Source organism: Geotrypetes seraphini, chromosome 2 (assembly GCF_902459505.1).
Source record: "Geotrypetes seraphini chromosome 2, aGeoSer1.1, whole genome shotgun sequence".
NCBI classification, from domain to species: Eukaryota; Metazoa; Chordata; class Amphibia; order Gymnophiona; family Dermophiidae; genus Geotrypetes; species Geotrypetes seraphini.
This window is the reverse complement of record NC_047085.1, coordinates 279,576,086-279,595,564: the sequence shown is the minus strand read 5'-3', so window position 1 is coordinate 279,595,564 and position 19,479 is coordinate 279,576,086. Positions and strand designations below refer to the sequence as shown.

Sequence of the window (19,479 nt, the reverse complement as noted above, 5' to 3'; positions counted from 1 at the left end):
TTGCCAGCTTTCTGGTATCTTTACATACAATGGCGTACGTAGCATATGTAACACCCGGGGCCCATCATTTTTTTGGCACCCCTCATCTGTATGAAAAACACATGATTTTTAGTAACAAGCCACACGTCACACATGAGTACCTAGGAAAAGGCAGCATCTTACATATTGCAGTGAGCAGTACATCAATACACCCATTGTAAAACTAAACAAGCCAGACCAGCACAGATCAATCCTACACCGTCAATCCTAACAGAAAACCATGTCTTTCGAACACACAGAACACAGAAAACACCTTCGCCTAGTATGGAATATGTCATCGCAAACTAACCCCTCCCCCTTTTACAAAACTGTATTGTGGATTTTAGCCACGGTGGTAACAGCTCTGACGCTCATAGAATTCTGAGCATCAGAGCTGCTACCACCACGGCTGGCACTAAAAAACGCTCTACAATTTTGTAAAAGGGGGGGTAAAATATAAATACACAGACAAAGGTTAAATTGAACCAGCAAGAAGCTGGACTCTGAATAAAATGCAACACCACAGAAACAGTGACATATGTCTCCTAAAGCAATAAATAAATAGAAACTTTTTGTTCTACCTTTGTCTTCTCTGGTTTCAACTTTCCTCATCTTCTTGTTACTGTCTTCCTTCCATCCACTGTCTGCCATCTCTCTGCCCCTCCCTATATGGCATCTTCTCTCCTTCTATGCCTCTTCCAGAAACTGTATGCCTCCCCCTTCCATCTCTCCTCTAGACACCCCCTCCCCCCCTTTGGTCTGGCATCCATCATCTTCCCTCTGTTTCCTCATGGTCTGGCATCTTTCTCCTTTCATCTCTCTTTCCCTCCCCCCCTGTGGTTTTTAGCATCTCTCTCTTCTCATTTCCTCTGCTCAGATCTGATATCTCTGACTCCTTCCCCATTCTCTGGCATCTCTCTCTCTCTCTTCCCTTTCCTTCTCTGGTCTTCCTTCTTTATTTTCTGCCTCCGTTTAAATTAAATTCTTTCTTACTATGCAGTCCTCAGTTTCCCTCTTTTCACTATGTATACCCACAGCATGCCACCCCTTTCCTTCACCCCTCCACTATCTCACTAACTCTATCTTCTTCCCCCATCCAGCATATGTCCTTTTTCTTTATCCCTCCTTCCATCCAAGTCAAGATGATCTACCAACAATAAAATTAAAAAACACAAAGCACACTATACGCTGAGAAAATGTTAATTATCATTCCTATTCTGGGTTTTTTTCAAAGAGGTCAAGGCAGATGACTCTATGCATTGTCACCTTAGTAACAACCATACAAAAATAGACAAATATACCCCCTTCCTTTTTATTAAACCACAATAGCAGTTTTTAGTGCAGGGTAAGTTAGACGCTCACAGGCTCCCTGCATTAAAAAACACTATTGCGGTTTAGTAAAAGGGGGCCATAGTGCAAAATATAGACAGCATATATAAATTCAGACACATTTTGTTCACTAAATTTAAAATAAAATCATTTTTCCTACCTTGTCTGGTGATTTCATGAGTCTCTGGTTGCACTTTCATCTTCTGACTGCATCCAATCTTTCTTCCCTTCTTTCAGCCTGTATGCTTTCTCTCCTCCAGACCTCATTCCCTCCCCTAACTTTTTCTTCCTCTCTCCCTGCCCTTTCTTTCTTTTTTCTCTCTTGATGCCCCCTTTCTTTTTTTCTATTTCCCTTCTGTTTCCCTGCCTTCCCCCTTTCTTTCTTTCTCCCTACCCTACATAAAGCCACTGCCAGGTTTTCTCGTACCTGGACGACTGGCTCATCAAGGATTCAACATCTCAAGGGGTTATTGTAGTGACCCAACGGACTACGTGGTTCCTATAAAGTTTGGGATTCAAAATCAACTTTCCCAAATCCAACTGCAGCTCTCTCAGACTTTACAGTTCATCGGAGCTGTCCTGGACACTGTCCGACTCAAAGCATTCCTTCCTCAACAACGTCAGGATGCTCTCATTCATCTCTGCCACAGGTTTCTCTTCAGTGAGACGACCATTCTGTTTCTCCTGTTGAGGTTTCTCTTCAGTGAGATGGCCATTCTGTTTCTCCTGTTAAGGTTTCTCTTCAGTGAGATTGCCATTCTGTTTCTCTTCAGTGAGACGACACCACTAGGAACACCCCGGAGAAGATAACTGAAGATTTTAGAGCCCTAGGCGAGAAGCTGAAACAGATGGAGGCACAGGTGGTCTTCTTCATCCTTCCAGTAAGAGGCAAGGGGAGAGCTAGGGAAGAACGTATCCAGAGGACAAACGAGTGTCTTTACGGATGGTGTAAAGAGATAAACTTCGGCTTCTTGGACCACAGAGAGGCACTTCAAGGACTGCAGGGATCAGACATGCTACACCTGACCAGAAGAGGGAAGAACGTCTTTGGACGACATTTGGCTCGTCTGCTCCGGAGGACTTTAAACTAGGTGAGCTGGTGGAGGGGACCCACTCTCATCCTGGTGGGGTAAATAACCACTCCAATTTTGAGTCTGAGGTAAGTATTTGCGTCAAAGACAGTAATGAGGGGGACAAACTAACTTGAACGGGAAAATCTGCATGCAGACCAGAGAAACAGAATGGACGGCTATGTATGTTAATGCAGGTAGTTTGGGCAATAAAATTCTGGAATTGGAAACAGAAATGAGAAATGCCAACCTAGATGTGGTGGCGATAACGGAAACCTGGTTCACGGAGTCCCATGGATGGGATATGGCTATACCTGGATATAACTTGCTCCGTTGAGACAGAGAAGGCAAAACCGGAGGAGGGGTAGCACTATACATCAGAGAGGACATAAAAGTTACCAGGATCATAGATGTAAAGTATACGGGGGAATCCCTCTGGGTGAACCTTGCCAGAGGCTACGACAAATGCCTGTATCTTGGTGTTGTGTACAGACCTCCAAGATATCAAGACAACATTGAAAAGAACTAATCGACGACATCGAGACCATCACTCTGCGTGGAGATACTGTGCTGTTGGGGGACTTCAATATGCCTGATGTGGACTGGAACAAACTTTCCGCTACGACCAGCGGCAGCAGGAAACTACTAGCCTCCATATGAGGAGCATGCCTCAAACAGATGGTACTGGGATCGGGCGATTCTGGACCTGTTGCTCACCAATGGAGACATTTCACAAAGGTTACAGTAGGTGACACGGCTTTGGCCTCCAGTGACCACAACATGGTATGGTTTCACCTCAGGAAGGGAGTCACTAGGTCAAATACATCAACAAAGGTCCTTAACTTTAAGAGTGCTAACTTCCAGAACATGGGAGATTTTGTCTGAGGTGCTGCAAAACCAGGACACAACGGACAATGTGGAGGTACTGTGGTCAGCTCTGAAATCTACCCTGCAGGAAGCAACCAACATCTACATAAAGACCGTGAGTAAACGACGGAGAAATAACAGACCCCAATGGTTCTCCGCAGAGATCTCGGAACTGGTAAAGCAGAAGAAAAGAGCATTTGTATCCTACAAACAATCACAATGACCGGAAGCTAAAGAAGCCTATCTGGTGAAATCTAGAACTGTTAAGACAGCAGTCAGGAATGCCAAACTCCGGATGGAAGAAAATATAGCTAGGCATGTTAAAGGGAATAAATCCTTTTTCAGGTATGTTAGCGACAGAAAAAAGAACACAGACGGGATTGTACACCTAAGGAAACCTGACGGTAACTATGTAGACTCAGACTCGGACAAAGCCGAACTACTCAATGGATACTTCTGCTCGGTCTTTACCTGTGAGGCGCCGGGATCCGCAGATGCACACAAGGGAGTGCTCGGAGGACCTGTTCCTGGATTTTGAATTTACTGCGAGCAATGTATACCATGAGCTCTCGAGGCTAAAGGTGAACAAAGCATGGGACCGGATAATCTACACCCCAGAGTACTTCGGGAACTGAAAGATGTCCTGGCAGAACCGTTAACTGCGCTTTTCAATCTTTCCCTAAGTAAGGGAAAAGTCCCCTTGGACTGGAAAACTGCTAACGTCATTCCACTCCACAAACAGACCGGTGAGTCTTACATCAATAGTGTGTAAACTTATGGAAACATTGATTAAAATCAAATTGGATACGATTCTGGATGACAAGAGGTCTTGTCAATCCAATCTGATAAGCTTCTTTGACTGGGTAACGAAACAACTGGACAAGGGAGAGTCCCTGGATATCGTGTATTTGAACTTCAGTAAGGCTTTTGACATGTCCCACACCATAGGTTATTGAATAAGATGAAAATGATGGGACTAGGAGAAACATTAACGGCATGGGTGAGAGACTGGCTCATTGGTAGACTTCAGAGGGTGGTGGTAAATGGTAATCCCACAGAAACGTCAGAAGTGACCAGCGGAGTGCCGCAGGGCTCGGTCTTGGGTCCGATACTGTTTAATATCTTTGTACGAGACCTGCCTCAGGGACTTTGAGGTAAAATTACACTATTCGCTGATGACGCTAAGCTATGCAACGTGGTTGACAGCGCAACCATGCCCGACACTATAAGGCAGGACCTACTTTTACTGGAACAATGGTCTAATACTTGGCAACTGAGTTTCAATGCCAAAAAGTGTAAGGTTATGCACCTTGGTAGCGGTAACCCCAGCAGAACATACACCCTGAATGGTGAAACCTTAACAAGAACTGTCGCGGAACGAGACCTGGGTGTAATCATTATCAAAAATATGAGGACTGCCACTCAAGTGGAGATAGCTTCGGCCAAGGCTAGACAAATGCTGGGTTGCATCCGAAGAAGTTTTGTCAGCCGAAAACCTGAAGTCATAATGCCGTTGTACAGGTCCATAGTGAGACCTCATATGGAGTATTGTGTTCAGTTTTGGAGGCCGCATTATCAGAAGGATGTGAAGAGAATGGAGTCGGTTCAGCGAATGGCCACTAAGATGGTCTCAGGACTCAAGGATCTCCCATATGAAAAACGTCTAAGCAGGCTACAGTTATAATCTCTCTAAGAACGCAGAGAGAGGGGAAGACATGATAGAGACGTTCAAATATCTTACAGGCTGTACCGAGGTGGAGGAAGATATCCTTTTTCTTACAGGTCCTACGGCAACAAGAGGGCATCCGCTCAAACTCAAGGGTGGGAGATTTCATGGTAACATCAGGAAGTACTTCTTCACCGAAAGGGTGGTCGATCGTTGGAATGGCCTTCCATGTCAGGTAGTTGCGGCCAGCAACGTGCCCGACTTCAAGAAACGATGGGATAAACATGTGGGTTCACTTAGGGGAATTGCTTAGAGGGAGTGTTCTTTTAAGGGGAGGGTTGTTTTGAGTGGGCAGACGTGTTGGGCCGACGGCCCTTTTCTGCCGTCATACTCTGTTTCTATGTTTAGTTTTGGACAGTGTACATACAGTGAGGTGGCCATTTGAATGATTCTTGACTGACTTCCCTTCTCTAGTAAACAATTTTAGCTTCTTATTTTCGTTTTGCACAGGACCGGTGTCTGCATTTGATTATTGCCGTCTGCATATGCTGTAATAAAAATGACAGTACCTCTACGGGCAGTATCAGCCTATTGGTCTCGCACTGCAATTCTACTATTCACTTATTGGAAACTTCACCTTCTGTTATTGGGGTTTGATGGTTCTCATCTGTGGAGTGTGCTTGCATAGCTATTGGGAAGGGTCTCTGGTAGCCTTTTGCTATTGGTTTCTTTTGCTGCTCTTTGGTTCAGCTGCAGTATGTTTTCTTTGGCCAGTTGGCATCTGGACTATATAACCCATGTTGACTACCGTATTGTAAGCATAGCAAATTGAAACCCATGCTGACCGTATAGTATTTATCCCAGGACAAGCATGTGGGTGACGTCATCCACGGAGTCCTGAAGCGGACAGCCTCACAAGCAGACTTGCTTGAAGAACTTTCAGAAATTCGCAAGTGCTGCACCACTCATACACGAGTGCCTTCCCACTGAAAGTAGGTCATGCGTCTCTGAGGTACCTCAGTTCTTGTTTTTTCGCGAAGCTTAAGAAGCACCTGTTTCTAAGCTCTGCCCCAAATTAGAGTTGTGCCTTTTCGCACTGCGGCTTTTTCTTTCTTTTGTTTCTTTCTCTTTCTAAGTCGCTGTGCATCGCACATTTATTTTTTTTTTAAAGAACTTTACTTTTTTCCTTCGGTTCTCGTCCTGCTGCAGGCCCTCAATTGGCTGCGGCCGTACTTTTTTCCATGTCTTGGCCCATTACGGGATTTAAAAGGTGTAGCCAGTGCAACCAGGTGATTTCACTCACTGACCCACACCGTTGGTGTATCAAGTGCTTCAGACCTAAACATTATCCTGAATCGTGCCCACGCTGTGCTACCCTTCAAAAAAGATCTCTCTGGAGACATCGTGTCCAGATTCAGCAGCTCTTTGGAATGGAGCCCTCTGCTGAAAAGGCCTCAATCTTGTCTGCAGCCTTGTTGGTCAAGACCTCGACCTCCAGCAAGTCGCCTTCGTCAGTGAAGGCCTCGTCTGCCGCGCCTCTTAAGGCCTCATCCTCAGGCAAGTATGTTCTTCCCTCCGCAGGTACGCTAGCTAAAAAGCCTCCAGCTGAGTCTCAGGCATTCCAGGCAACGAGTGCAGTTGTGCTGGCCTCTACGATACCTCCAAAACTAGGGAATACTCATCTGCGAGGTTGCTTTCTATGGAGCGCACTGCTGCACCTTCTAGACCAGAGTCATTGGTCTTGGTGCCTGTCTTCGAAGACATGCTGGAAGTCATCTTGACCAAGCAGCTTGGCTCTGTTTGATAAGTTTGCCCCTGCCTCGACCCTGCTTCCTGCAAGCCAGTCTGAGCGTTCTGTCAAGGCGTGAGGAGATAAACCTGTCAGGCCTCGACCTTTGTCTTCTAGTGACTCCTCGCCTCAACCTTTCAAGTCCACGGTTCCTTGTAAAGGGTTTGAGAAGCTGCTATTGTCTCACCAATCTTTGGTGGTAGAATCATCTCAAAAGTCTAATCCCACCAAAGTCTATTCTATAGTTCCTCCAGGAAGAGAGGGATGGACCATGGACAATTCCTCGCCTCTACATCACATTTTTGCTCAATGGGGAACTCCTCAAACCTCAAACCTCTTTGCGTCTCCCCAAAACAACAAACTGCCTCAGTTCTGCTCCAGGATATACTTTTCTCACCACCTCGAGGCAGATGCTTTCCTTCTGGAATGGGCGAATCTGTTTCTCTATGCATTCCCTCCATTCCCTCTGATTCTCAAGACTCTTGTCAAACTCAAGAAGGAGTATGCCACCATGATTCTGATAGCTCCTCGGTGGCCCAGACAACCGTGGTACTCCCTTCTACTTCAATTCAGCACCAGGGAGCCTCTACTTCTACCAGTATTTCTCTCTCTGCTTACACAGAGTCAAGGGTCATCCCAACCTGCGGTCTCTACACCTGACAGCTTGGTACCTCTCAACTTAACTGCCTCTCTACAGTTTTCTCAATCTACAAGGGACATTCTAGAGGCTTCCAGGAAGCCTGCCACTAGGCAGTGTTACAACCAGAAATGGACTAGATTTTCTGCTTGGTGTACCATTCATCACAAGGAGCCACAATCTACCTCCTTGTCTTTAGTTTTGGATTACCTGGTGCATTTATCTCAATCTGGCCTCAAATCCACATCCATTCGAGTCCACCTCAGTGCAATTGCTACTTTTCATTAGCCTAACAAAGAGAAACTCCTGTCTGCTCATCCTGTGGTTTCAGGTTTATGAAAGGACTTTTCAATGTCAAACCACCTCTCAAGCCGCCTCCAGTGGTTTGGGATCTCAATGTTGTTCTTGCTCATTTGATGAAGCCTCCTTTTGAACTAATGGCTTTGGCTCATCTCAAATATCTCACTTGGAAAGTAGTTTATCTCATTGCGCTCACCTCTGCTAGATGTGGTCAGTGAGCTACAAGCTTTAGTGGCAGATCCAGTGTCGGTATTCCATCATGACAAGGTGGTCCTCTGTACTCATCCTAAATTCTTACCTAAATTGGTCTCAGTATTTCATCTTAATCAATCCATTGTACTTCCAGTGTTTTTTCCAAAGCCTCATTCTCATCCTGGAGAAACAGCTCTTCATACTCTGGACTGTAAACATGCTTTGGCTTTCTACCTGCAATGCACTCAACTTCACAGAACTACTCCTCAACATTTTATCTACTTCAATCCGAATAAGTTGGAGCATCCTGTTTCCAAGTGAATCATCTCCAACTTGGATGGCTGCTTGCATCTCTTTCTGCTATGCTCAGGCTGGTCTCCCTCTGCAGGGTCGAGTCACTGCAGGGTCGAATTAGAGCTGTGGCGGCATCTATAGCTTTCCTCAGATCGACTCCTATTGAGGAAATCTGCAAGGCTGCCACTTGGTCCTAGGTACATAGATACACCTCTCATTATTGTCTGGATGCTTTCTCCAGATGGGATGGCCATTTTGGCCAGGCAGTTTTACAACATATATTCTCCTAATTTGCCAACCTTGAGAAAATGCTGCCTGCTTGTCCTGGGATAAAGCACAGTTACTTACCGTAACAGGTGTTATCCAGGGACAGCAGGTAGATATTCTCACAATCCAACCACCTCCCCTGGTTGGCTCCTTAGCTACCTATCTGAAATGAGTTACCTCAGAGGAGACGCGCGACCTACGTTCGGCGGGAAGGCACTTGCGCATGTGTGGTGCAGCACACAGGAGTTCAAGGAACAAGTGAAATTAGAGAGCGAAAAGAAGGAAAAACAGCAGGAACTAAAAGGACATCCAGAAATGAGGAAGACAGCTGAGGACAAAGATAACACACCATGGGAAGGGGAAGAACAAAATGGGACTCGGGGGCTGGCACCCCAAGAAGGGGACGACAAGAGAATCAACCCACAAGGAAGAACAACAGGGAAAGTAAAAAACCAAAACTTAAATTGCTTGTACGCCAATGCAAGGAGTCTACGGACCAAAATGGGAGAGCTGGAAGTCATGGCCAACAAAGAGGACCTAGACATAATTGGAATCACAGAAACATGGTGGTCTGAGGACAACAAATGGGACGTAGTACTACCAGGTTATAAACTCTATAGGAAAGACAGGACATGTAAGAAGGGAGGAGGAATAGCGCTATACATAAAGGACTCCATTCACTCGACCAGGATGGATACAGCAACAAGGGCAGAAGGTTTGGAATCGCTATGGGTTAAGTTACCAGGAAGAAAGGGAGCCGACACAAAATTGGGACTTTATTATCGCCCACCTGGACAGCCAGAAACAAGTGACAATGACCTAGAAGCAGAATTGAGGCAGGAATGCAAAAGCGGAAGGGTGACGGTTATGGGAGACTTCAACCACCCTGGGATAGACTGGAGCATTGGACACTCCAGCAGCGCGAGGGAAACAAAGTTCCTGGAGGCTGTGAGAGATTGCTTCTTGGAGCAGCTGGTCCAGGAACCGACACGAGGAAATACCACTCTTGACCTAATCCTCAACGGTCTAGGGAGACCCGCAAAGGAGGTGGTAGTAGTAGGGCCACTAGGAAACAGTGATCACAACATGATCCAGTACAAACTAGAAATGGGAACATCAAAAGTGAAGAGAACCACAGCGACGGCACTCAACTTCAGAAAAGGGAACTACGAAGCTATGAGGAAAATGGTGAGACATAAACTCAGAAACAGCTCACGGAAGATGGAGACCGTAGAGAAAGCCTGGTCCCTACTCAAGAACACGGTGCAAAAAGCACAAAACATGTACATCCCCAGGTTTAGGAAAGGGCGCAAACAGAATCAAACAAAAAACAAGGTGTGGATAACAAAGGAAGTGAAGAAGGCGATAAGCGACAAGAAATCATCATTCAGAAAATGGAAAAAGGACCAAACTGAGGAAAACTGGAAGGAACACAAAAAACACCAGAAAGAGTGCCACCGAGAGAACGAGATTTAGGAGTAATCATCAGTGCAGACATGAAAACTGCCAATCAAGTGGAGAAGACTTCATCTAAGACAAGGCAGATATTGGGTTGTATCAATAGAAGTTTCATCAGCCGAAAGCCTGAAGTCATAATGCCATTGTACAGGGCCATGGTGAGACCTCATCTGGAGTACTGTGTGCAATTCTGGAGGCCACATTACAGTAAAGATGTGCGCAGAATTGAATCGGTTCAACGGACGGCCACCAGGATGATCTCGGGGCTCAAGGGTCTCTCGTACGAAGAGAGACTGAACAAATTGCAGCTCTACACTCTCAAGGAACGTAGGGAGAGGGGAGACATGATCGAAACATTTAAGTACCTCACGGGACGTGTTGAAGTGGAAGATGATATTTTCTTTCTCAAGGGACCCTCGGCCACAAGAGGGCACACGCTCAAACTCAGGGGCGGAAAATTTCATGGCGACACCAGAAAGTATTTCTTCACAGAGAGAGTGGTTGATCATTGGAACAAACTTCCAGTGCAGGTGATCGAGGCAGACAGCATGCCAGACTTTAAGAATAAATGGGATACCCATGTGGGATCCCTACGAGAGTCAAGATAAGGAAATTGGGTCATTAGGGCATAGACAGGGGGTGGGTAAGCAGAGTGGGCCGACTTGATAGGCTGTAGCCCTTTTCTGCCGTCATCTTCTATGTTTCTATGAGTGGTTAGGGAAGCAAAAAGAGAATACGAAGAGAAGCTGGCTGGGGAGGCGAGAAACTTCAAACCGTTCTTTAGGTACGTGAAGGGGAGGCAACCGGCAAGGGAGGAAGTGGGACCGTTGGATGATGGAAACAGAAAGGGAGTGGTAAGAGAGGAAAAAGAGGTAGCAGACAGGTTAAACAAGTTTTTCTCGTTGGTCTTCACGAGCGAGGACACATCCAATGTACCAGAACCTGAGGAGATTATAAGTGGGGATCTAGATGAAAAGCTGGAGCGAATAGAAGTAAGCCATGAGGACGTCCTATGACAGATAGATAGATTAAAAAGCGACAAATCACCGGGCCCGGATGGAATCCACACAAGGGTACTAAAAGAACTGAGAAAGGAAATAGCGGAAACACTCCGGCAAATATGTAATCTATCATTGAAAACTGGGGAGATCCCGGAGGACTGGAAAATAGCAAATGTCACGCCTATCTTTAAGAAAGGATCAAGAGGAGACCCGGGAAACTACAGGCCGGTGAGCTTGACTTCGGTTCCCGGTAAGATGATGGAAGCACTGATTAAGGACAGCATCTGCGAGCACATGGAAAAAAATGGGCAGCTGAGGGAGAGCCAACATGGCTTCTGCAAGGGAAGGTCTTGCCTCACAAACTTACTGCATTTCTTTGAGGGAATAAACAGCCAGATAGACAAAGGGGAACCCGTAGACATCATTTACCTCGACTTCCAAAAAGCTTTTGACAAGGTACCCCACGAATGGCTGCTTAAGAAGCTGTGGAACCACGGAGTGGAGGAGGATGTATACCGATGTATTAAACACTGGTTGGCGGGCAAAAAACAGAGGGTTGGAGTGAAGGGCAAATACTCAGACTGGCAACGGGTCACGAGCGGAGTTCCGCAGGGGTCGGTGTTGGGACCGCTCCTGTTCAATATATTTATAAACGATCTGGAGACAGGGACGAAATGTGAGGTTATCAAATTTGCAGATGACACCAAACTCTGCAGCAGGGTTAGAACCACGGAAGACTGTGAAAACCTGCAAAGGGACCTAACGAAGCTGGAAGAGTGGGCCAAAAAGTGGCAGATGCGTTTTAATATAGAGAAATGCAAGGTCATGCATGTTGGGAAAAAGAACCCAATGTTCAGCTATACAATGGGGGGAACATTGCTAGATGTAAGTACCCTTGAAAGAGACCTGGGTGTGCTGGTGGATACAACAATGAAAGCATCAGCACAATGCGCGACAGCCTCAAAGAAAGCAAACAGAATGCTGGGTATCATCAAGAAAGGTATCACGACCAGGACAAAGGAAGTCATCATGCCACTGTACCGTACAATGGTGCGCCCGCATCTGGAGTACTGTGTCCAGTATTGGTCGCCGAACCTCAAGAAGGACATAGCATTGCTTGAGGGGGTCCAGAGAAGAGCGACGAAAATGGTAAGAGGTATGGAAAACCTTTCGTATGCCGACAGGCTAGAACAGCTGGGGCTGTTCTCCCTGGAAAAGAGGAGACTTAGAGGAGACATGATACAAACTTTCAAGATCCTGAAAGGCATAGATAAGGTAGACAGGGACAGATTTTTCAGACTGTGGGGAACAACAAGTACAAGGGGGCACTCGGAGAAACTGAAAGGGGATAGGTTTAGAACCAATGCCAGGAAGTTCTTCTTCACCCAAAGAGTGGTGGACACATGGAACGCACTCCCGGAAGTTGTGGTGGGGCAGAAGACACTACAGGGATTCAAAGAAGGTTTGGATAAATTCCTGAAGGAAAAGGGGATTGAGGGATACGGATAGAAGTAAGGATAGGTATTTTAGGGCAGGGAACACTTGACAGGTCATGGACCTGATGGGCCGCCGCGGGTGTGGACCGCTGGGCGCGATGGACCTCTGTTCTGATCCCGGTGGAGGCAACTTCTTATGTTCTTATGTTGTCTTAGTCATTTCAGGGCGCAGACTATGGAGATTGGCTCATCGCTACCCTGACCATTCAAACATGGTCAGTGCAGATCTGCCTGACACTGACTTGGGCTCACTTGTGGTACCGTCTGTTCACCACTCAGCTGGTTTGTTACCATTCCATCCATACCATATTAATTAGCTGTTTCAAGAGTCTAGCTCAACAGCCATCTCTAGGACTTGGAAGGTGGTAGTGGATGGCATGATTCTCAACAGCCATGCCTGTTTTTTCTTTTAGCTTCATCCTAGGTCTTGATAGTCCCTCCTTTCTGGGGTGCGTTATAGGAATCTTTTTTGCTGCCACTTTCTATGTGTGTGTTTTCTTTGATCTCTTGTTTGGTGGTTTGCATTTTGACATTTTAAGCAGACACCCTCTTTTGGGAGGTGCTGGAGGTCTAGTGGTATGGCATATCTCTTCTTTAAATCAGGAGTCCTCACTTTCATGCCTACTGGGTCCATACACTAGAGCCTTGCTAGGCATCTGGAACCTTTTGTACTATTTTGGCCTTTCCTGTATCTGGTGCCTTTGAGAGATATAACAAGTTCAATGAGCAGTGGTTCAGGAAGGTACTCTTTGGTTATCTTATAGTCATGAATGATTTTTGCTGTGCAGTCTATTTATTTATTCGTTCAGTTTCAGGGGGCATTTGCCACCAAGGTATCTCTGGCAAGGTGGTTTAGTGAAGTGGTTCTTTCAGCTTAGGTGCTCTTAGATGATTTGTTGCGTGTACAACAAATTTTTTAATAAACTTGAAACTTTTTAAATAATTTTATCCCAGGACAAGCAGGCAGCATATTCTCGCGGACAGCTTTTCAAGCAAACTTGAAAGAAATTTCAAGCTTGCTATGCTGTACCACGGCATGTGCATGCCTTCCCGCTCCACTAGAGGGCGCATCCCCACCTCGTGGTCCTCATTCTAAAGTTTCCGCGGAGCCAGAAGCCCTAATCTTCTAGCACCGCGGCTTTGTTATTTTCTTTCAGAGTCGCTGTGCACGTTCGTTTTGTTGTTTTCTATATTTAAAAAAAAGACTTTTACTTTTTTAGCATTGTGCTCGGCATTCGGAGGCTCCCGGATTGCCGTGGCCCCATTTGGTCACGGCCTGTGTTTTCATGTCCCGGCCCTTGTCCGGGTTGAAGAAGTGCACCCGCTGTGATCGGCTGTTGTCGATCACCGACCCCCATCGGTGGTGCATCCTGTGCCTGCGGGCTGATCATCCCACCGATTCGTGTTCCAGGTGTGCGACTTTCCAACCCCGAGCGCTCCGCCGCCGCCGGGCTCGTATGGCGGACCTGTATGTGGTGGAGCCTACCCCGGCCTCGACGTTGGCCTCGGCTTCGGCCCCGGTCTTGACCTCGGCCTCGGCGGCTTCGGCACTGCCCCGGCTGTCCTCGGCTTCGAAGCCCTCGACTTCGGGCCCGAAGTCTTCACAGGGTAAGTCCCCGCTTCTCTCCTCAGGTGCCACTCCGGCGAAGAAGCCATCCTCGGGGACCTCGGTGGGGCATGGGGGGGGCGTCGTCCTCGGCCCCAATCCGGTCCTCCAAGTCGGGGCATGTATCCACTCCCAGGGAATACTCAGTATCGAGGTTGCCCTCTGTGGAATGTACAGCCGCCCCGGATATGCCGTCCATGATGGCGGTCCCGGTCTTTCAGGACATGCTCTGGGCTCTAATTTCGTCGGAGCTGTCCTCGGCATTGGCCCACTTGCAGCCTCCCTCGACTTCGGACCAGCCTGAGCAAGGTATTGCAGCGTCTCAGGACAAGGTGCGCTGGACCCGGCGGCTCTCTTCCTCGGAGTCTTCGCCCCGGGCATCGGGCCGCTCCTCGCCCTCGGGCCGGCCTCGATCGAAGCACCGATCTAAGCGTCCCTCGTCCCCGCTTCGTCGGTCGTCTAAGCTTCCCCGGGGTTCCTCCCCAAGACGGGACCGCTCCCCGACGGACCGTGCCGTCGAGGTGCTCCGGGTCTCTGATCTTTCTCTCTCGAACCCACGGTTGCTTCGGTCGCCTCCTCGGTTTAAGGGTTCACCCTGGGGCTCTTGGGACACTTCTCCGAGGCATCGGAGAGTTTCGGTGCCCCGAACCCCGAGGTCTTCCCCATGGGGATCCTCGGGGCCTCGGCGGTCCTCGACCCCGGCGCTTCTTCTTGAGGTTCAGGTCACGGTGCAGGTCGTGAACCCCGGGATTCTCACGAAGCCTCGCCCTATTTTTCGGCGGCTCGCTGTTCCCACTCATCTACCCCGGCGGACGACCGGCCCGGTGCTCGTCCTTCCTCGTTTTCGAGGTTTGTCCTGGATATGGGGCGGGCGTTGGATTTGGACCTTAAGTCTGGCTCCAAATATACTAAAGAGTTCCTGGCGGAGATGGATTTGCCTTCCCTGCCCCGGGAATCTCTCTGCCTTCCCTTAAATCCGGTGCTTTGCCAGGCTTCTTTGAGGAACCTGGAAACCCTGTACGCTGTTACTGCGGTTCCGTCTAAAATGGAGTCCAAGTACCGTATGGTGCCCTGCCCGGGGTTTGAGCGGGCCCAGTTATCCCACCAGTCGTTGCTGGTGGAGTCCTTGCTTAAAAAGTCTAACCCTTCCCAGGTTTCTGCGGCGGTCCCGCCGGGGCGCGAAGGCCGCACTCTTGACAAATTTGGACGGAGACTATATCAGAACTCGATGATGGCCAATCGGGTTCTGAATTATTCCTTCACTTATTCCTCCTATCTCAGGCAGTTGGTGAAGTCTATGCCTGCCTTTCTTGGGGTTTTGCCGGATTCTCACCGGGACGACTTTGGGCAGTTGATCGAGTCCCTCTCTCAGCTGCGTCTTTATCTTTTCCATGCTACTTACGACGCCTTCGAGCTCACCTCCAGGGTATCTGCGTTCGCTGTGGCCATGCGCCGGCTGGCATGGCTCCGGATTGTAGATATGGATCCTAATCTTCAGGATCGCCTTACTAACCTTCCCTGTGTGGGCTCGGAGCTCTTCGATGACTCTATCGAGGCGGCCACGAAGCGCCTCTCTGAGCACGAAAGAGCTTTCGCTTCTCTGGTGCGTCCCCAAGCGAAGCCCGCCATTCCTAAGACTTTTCGGGCTCCGCCTCGGCGCTACCTTCAGAAGACCACTACGGCTTTCTCGAGACCGCCCACTGGAAGGCCACCTCACCAGTCCCGGGCGCAGCAGAAACCGCAGGCACCGGCTGCGTATAAGCCCGCGCCGTCTTTTTGACGGTCTGTGCGGTTGGGGGCAGGCCCCCTCCGCACTGTTGTCGACCCCGCTCCCCATCGGGGATCGTCTCCGGGCATTTTATTCCGCTTGGACCCTTATCACCTCAGACGCTTGGGTCCTCAAGGTCGTGTCCGAGGGTTATTCTCTCAACTTCCGGGAGGTTCCTCCCGACAGTCCGCCCGGCACGTGTCCTTCCAACAAGTCACAGCTACCGCTCCTGTTATCGGAAGCCAGGGCTCTTTTGTGCCTCCGTGCGGTGGAGCATGTCCCACTTCGTCAGCAGGGCCGGGGGTTCTATTCCCGATACTTCTTGGTTCCCAAGAAGACCGGGGATCTTCGTCCTATCCTGGACCTCCGGCGGCTCAACAAGTACCTTGTCCGGGAGAAGTTCAGAATGCTCTCCCTTCCGGTTCTGTACCCGCTGCTCGACAGAGGGGACTGGATGTGCTCCCTCGATCTGAAGGAGGCTTATACACATGTTCCGGTGCATCCCGCCTTTCACAAGTACCTGCGCTTTCAGGTAGGGGAGTTGCACCTCCAATATCGGGTCCTCCCCTTTGGACTGGCTTCGTCCCCTCGAGTCTTCACGAAGTGTCTAGTTGTTGTCGCAGCAGCCCTGCGGTCCTGGGCCCTTCAGGTCTTCCCTTGACGACTGGTTGATAAAGGCTCCTTCGAGGGAGGGGGTTATTGCAGTGACCCGACATACTATTTCATATCTTCTAAGTCTGGGGTTCGAGGTGAACTTCCCCAAGTCTCAGTTGTGCCCCTCGCAGTCACTGCAATTCATTGGAGCCGTGCTGGACACGGTTCAGCTTCGCTCGTTCCTGCCTTGGCCCCGTCGGGAGGCTCTTGTCAGACTGTGCAAGCAGATTTCCCTGAGGTCCTGGGTCTCGGCCAAGCAGCTGATGGTCCTCTTGGGTCACATGGCCTCCACCGTTCATGTCACGCCGTTTGCCCGGCTGCATCTTCGAGTTCCTCAGTGGACCTTGGCGTCCCAATGGTGGCAGGATCGGGACCAGGTTTCCCGTCTTGTTGCCTTGACTCCTTCTTTGAGACGCTCGCTCCATTGGTGGACCGTCTCTTCCAATCTTTCCAGGGGTTTGCTCTTTCTCGCTCCTCCGCATCACAAGATCCTGACCACGGACTCCTCGGAGTATGCGTGGGGGGCGCACCTCGATGGTCTTCGGACCCAGGGAGCTTGGTCGGTGGTGGATCGCCTCTGTCACATCAATCTGCTGGCGCTTCGTGCCATTTACTTGGCTGTGGTGGCTTTTTGTCATCTGCTTCGGGACAAGGTGGTCCTCGTTCGCACGGACAATCAAGTGACGATGTATTATGTCAACAAACAGGGAGGCACGGGGTCCCTGTCTCTTTGCAGGGAGGCCCTTCGCCTGTGGGATTGGGCGTTCCGCCACAACGTCTTTCTTCGTGCGGACAAACTGAGTCGTCTCCTGCGACCGCACGAATGGTCTCTTCATTCTCAGACGTTATGTCGGGTGTTCGAGCGCTGGGGGACTCCTCAGATAGATCTGTTTGCTTCCCCCCTCAACCACAAGTTGCCTCTCTTCTGATCCCAGATATACTCGCCGGATCGTCTCGAGGCGGATGCTTTCCTCCTGGCTTGGGAGGGGAAGTTTCTTTACGCGTTCCCGCCTTTTCCTCTGATTTTGAGAACGCTGGTACATCTCAAGTCGACTCATGCCGATCTGATCCTGATTGCGCCTCGGTGGCCTCGGCAGCCCTGGTTCTCCCTGCTTCTTCAACTCAGTGTCAGGGAGCCTCTTCTTCTGCCTGTTTTTCCTTCTCTGCTGTCTCAGAGTCGGGGGTCACTGTTGCATCCCAATCTGCAGTCTCTTCATCTGACAGCTTGGTTCTTTTCCACCTGATTCCGTCTCTTCAGTTGTCCCAGTCGGTGCGGGATGTTTTGGAGGCCTCTCGTAAGGCTTCTACGCGGCAATGTTATTCCCAGAAGTGGACTAGATTCACTTCCTGGTGTGCTTTGCATTCTATTCATCCTTCGTCTGCGACTTTGTCTTCCATTTTGGATTATTTGCTTCATTTGTCTCATTCGGGCCTTAAGACAAATTCTGTTCGGGTTCATTTTAGTGCTATTGCTGCATTTCATCAGCAGCTTGATGGCAAGCCCATTTCTGTTCATCCTTTGATTTCTCGCTTTATGAGAGGGCTCTTGAATGTCCATCCTCCTCTCAAGCCTCCTCCTGTGGTTTGGGATCTTAACGTGGTTCTTGCTCAGCTAATGAAGCCTCCATTTGAGCCTCTGGATAACTCTCACCTGAAGTTTCTTACTTGGAAGGTGATCTTTTTGCTTGCGCTCACCTCTGCTCATAGAATTAGTGAGCTGCAGGCTTTGGTGGCGGATCCGCCTTTTACTATATTCCATCATGACAAGGTGGTTCTCCGCACTCATCCTAAATTCTTGCCCAAGGTGGTATCTGATTTTCATCTCAATCAGTCTTTTTTCCCAAGCCACATTCTCATCCTGGAGAAGTGGCGTTGCATACTCTTGACTGTAAGTGGGTGTTGGCTTTCTATCTTCAACGCACTCAGTCTCATCGGAAGGTTCCTCAAATTGTTTTTGTCCTTTGATCCCAATAGATTGGGTCAGCTGGTTTCCAAGCACACCTTGTCCAATTGGTTGGCGGCTTGTATTTCCTTCTGCTAAGCTCAGGCTGGTCTTGCGCTGCGGGGTCGGGTCACGGGGCATAAAGTCCAAGCGATGGCGGCTTCTGTCGCTTTCCTCAGGTCTATGCCTATCGAGGAAATCTGTAAGGCTGCCACTTGGTCTTTGGTTCATACCTTTACCTCACACTACTGTCTGGATACTTTGTCCAGGAGCGACAGCCGGTTTGGCCAGTCGGTTTTGCGTAATCTGTTCTCCTAAATTGCCATCTTCCCACCATCCCTTTTTTGCTTGGCTTGGAGGTCACCCACATGTGAGAATATGCTGCCTGCTTGTCCTGGGATAAAGCACAGTTACTTACCGTAACAGGTGTTATCCAGGGACAGCAGGCAGATATTCTCGCAACCCACCCTCCTCCCCGGGGATGGCTTCTTTGCTGGCTATGTGAACTGAGGACCACGAGGTGGGGATGCGCCCTCTAGTGGAGCGGGAAGGCATGCACATGCGTGGTGCAGCATAGCAAGCTTGAAATTTCTTTCAAGTTTGCTTGAAAAGCTGTCCGCGTCGGGGCTCCGTGGATGACCTCACCCACATGTGAGAATATCTGCCTGCTGTCCCTGGATAACACCTGTTACGGTAAGTAACTGAGCTTTTAAGTAATAAGTAAAAATTAGCTTCTGTCTGTTTTTGGGACTCATGCCACCAGTTGTGTATAGACTTCTTGGGCAGCCACTTCTTTGATGTCATTGGATGACAGGGGTAGAGCGTCACCTTGGTCGCTGTTATGTATTCGGGAATTGTCTTGATGTGCCAGCTAGGTACATCGCTGCTTTTCAGTCTTCAAGTCTTACGGTGGCTATTTTAGGTTTGCTTTGCAACATCCCACTAGTCTCTGAATTCATCTGCTTCTGATGCTAAGGAAGGAAAAATTATGTTAGATAATTTTCTTTCCTTTAGTCGCAGCAAATTAATCTAGAGCCACACCCTGTTTCAAATGTTTTCTGTATTGTACGCAGATTTTGAGATACTTTTTCTATCCATGTTTTCCGTTTTCGGGAAATTGTTCTC

General features: G+C 48.8%; 1 protein-coding gene across 3 annotated transcripts in view; it reads left to right on the top strand.

The window, feature by feature from the left end:
- TENT4A (terminal nucleotidyltransferase 4A) overlaps positions 1-19,479 on the top strand; it is a 547,459-nt gene that overhangs the window by 24,838 nt on the left and 503,142 nt on the right. The window lies entirely within an intron of this gene.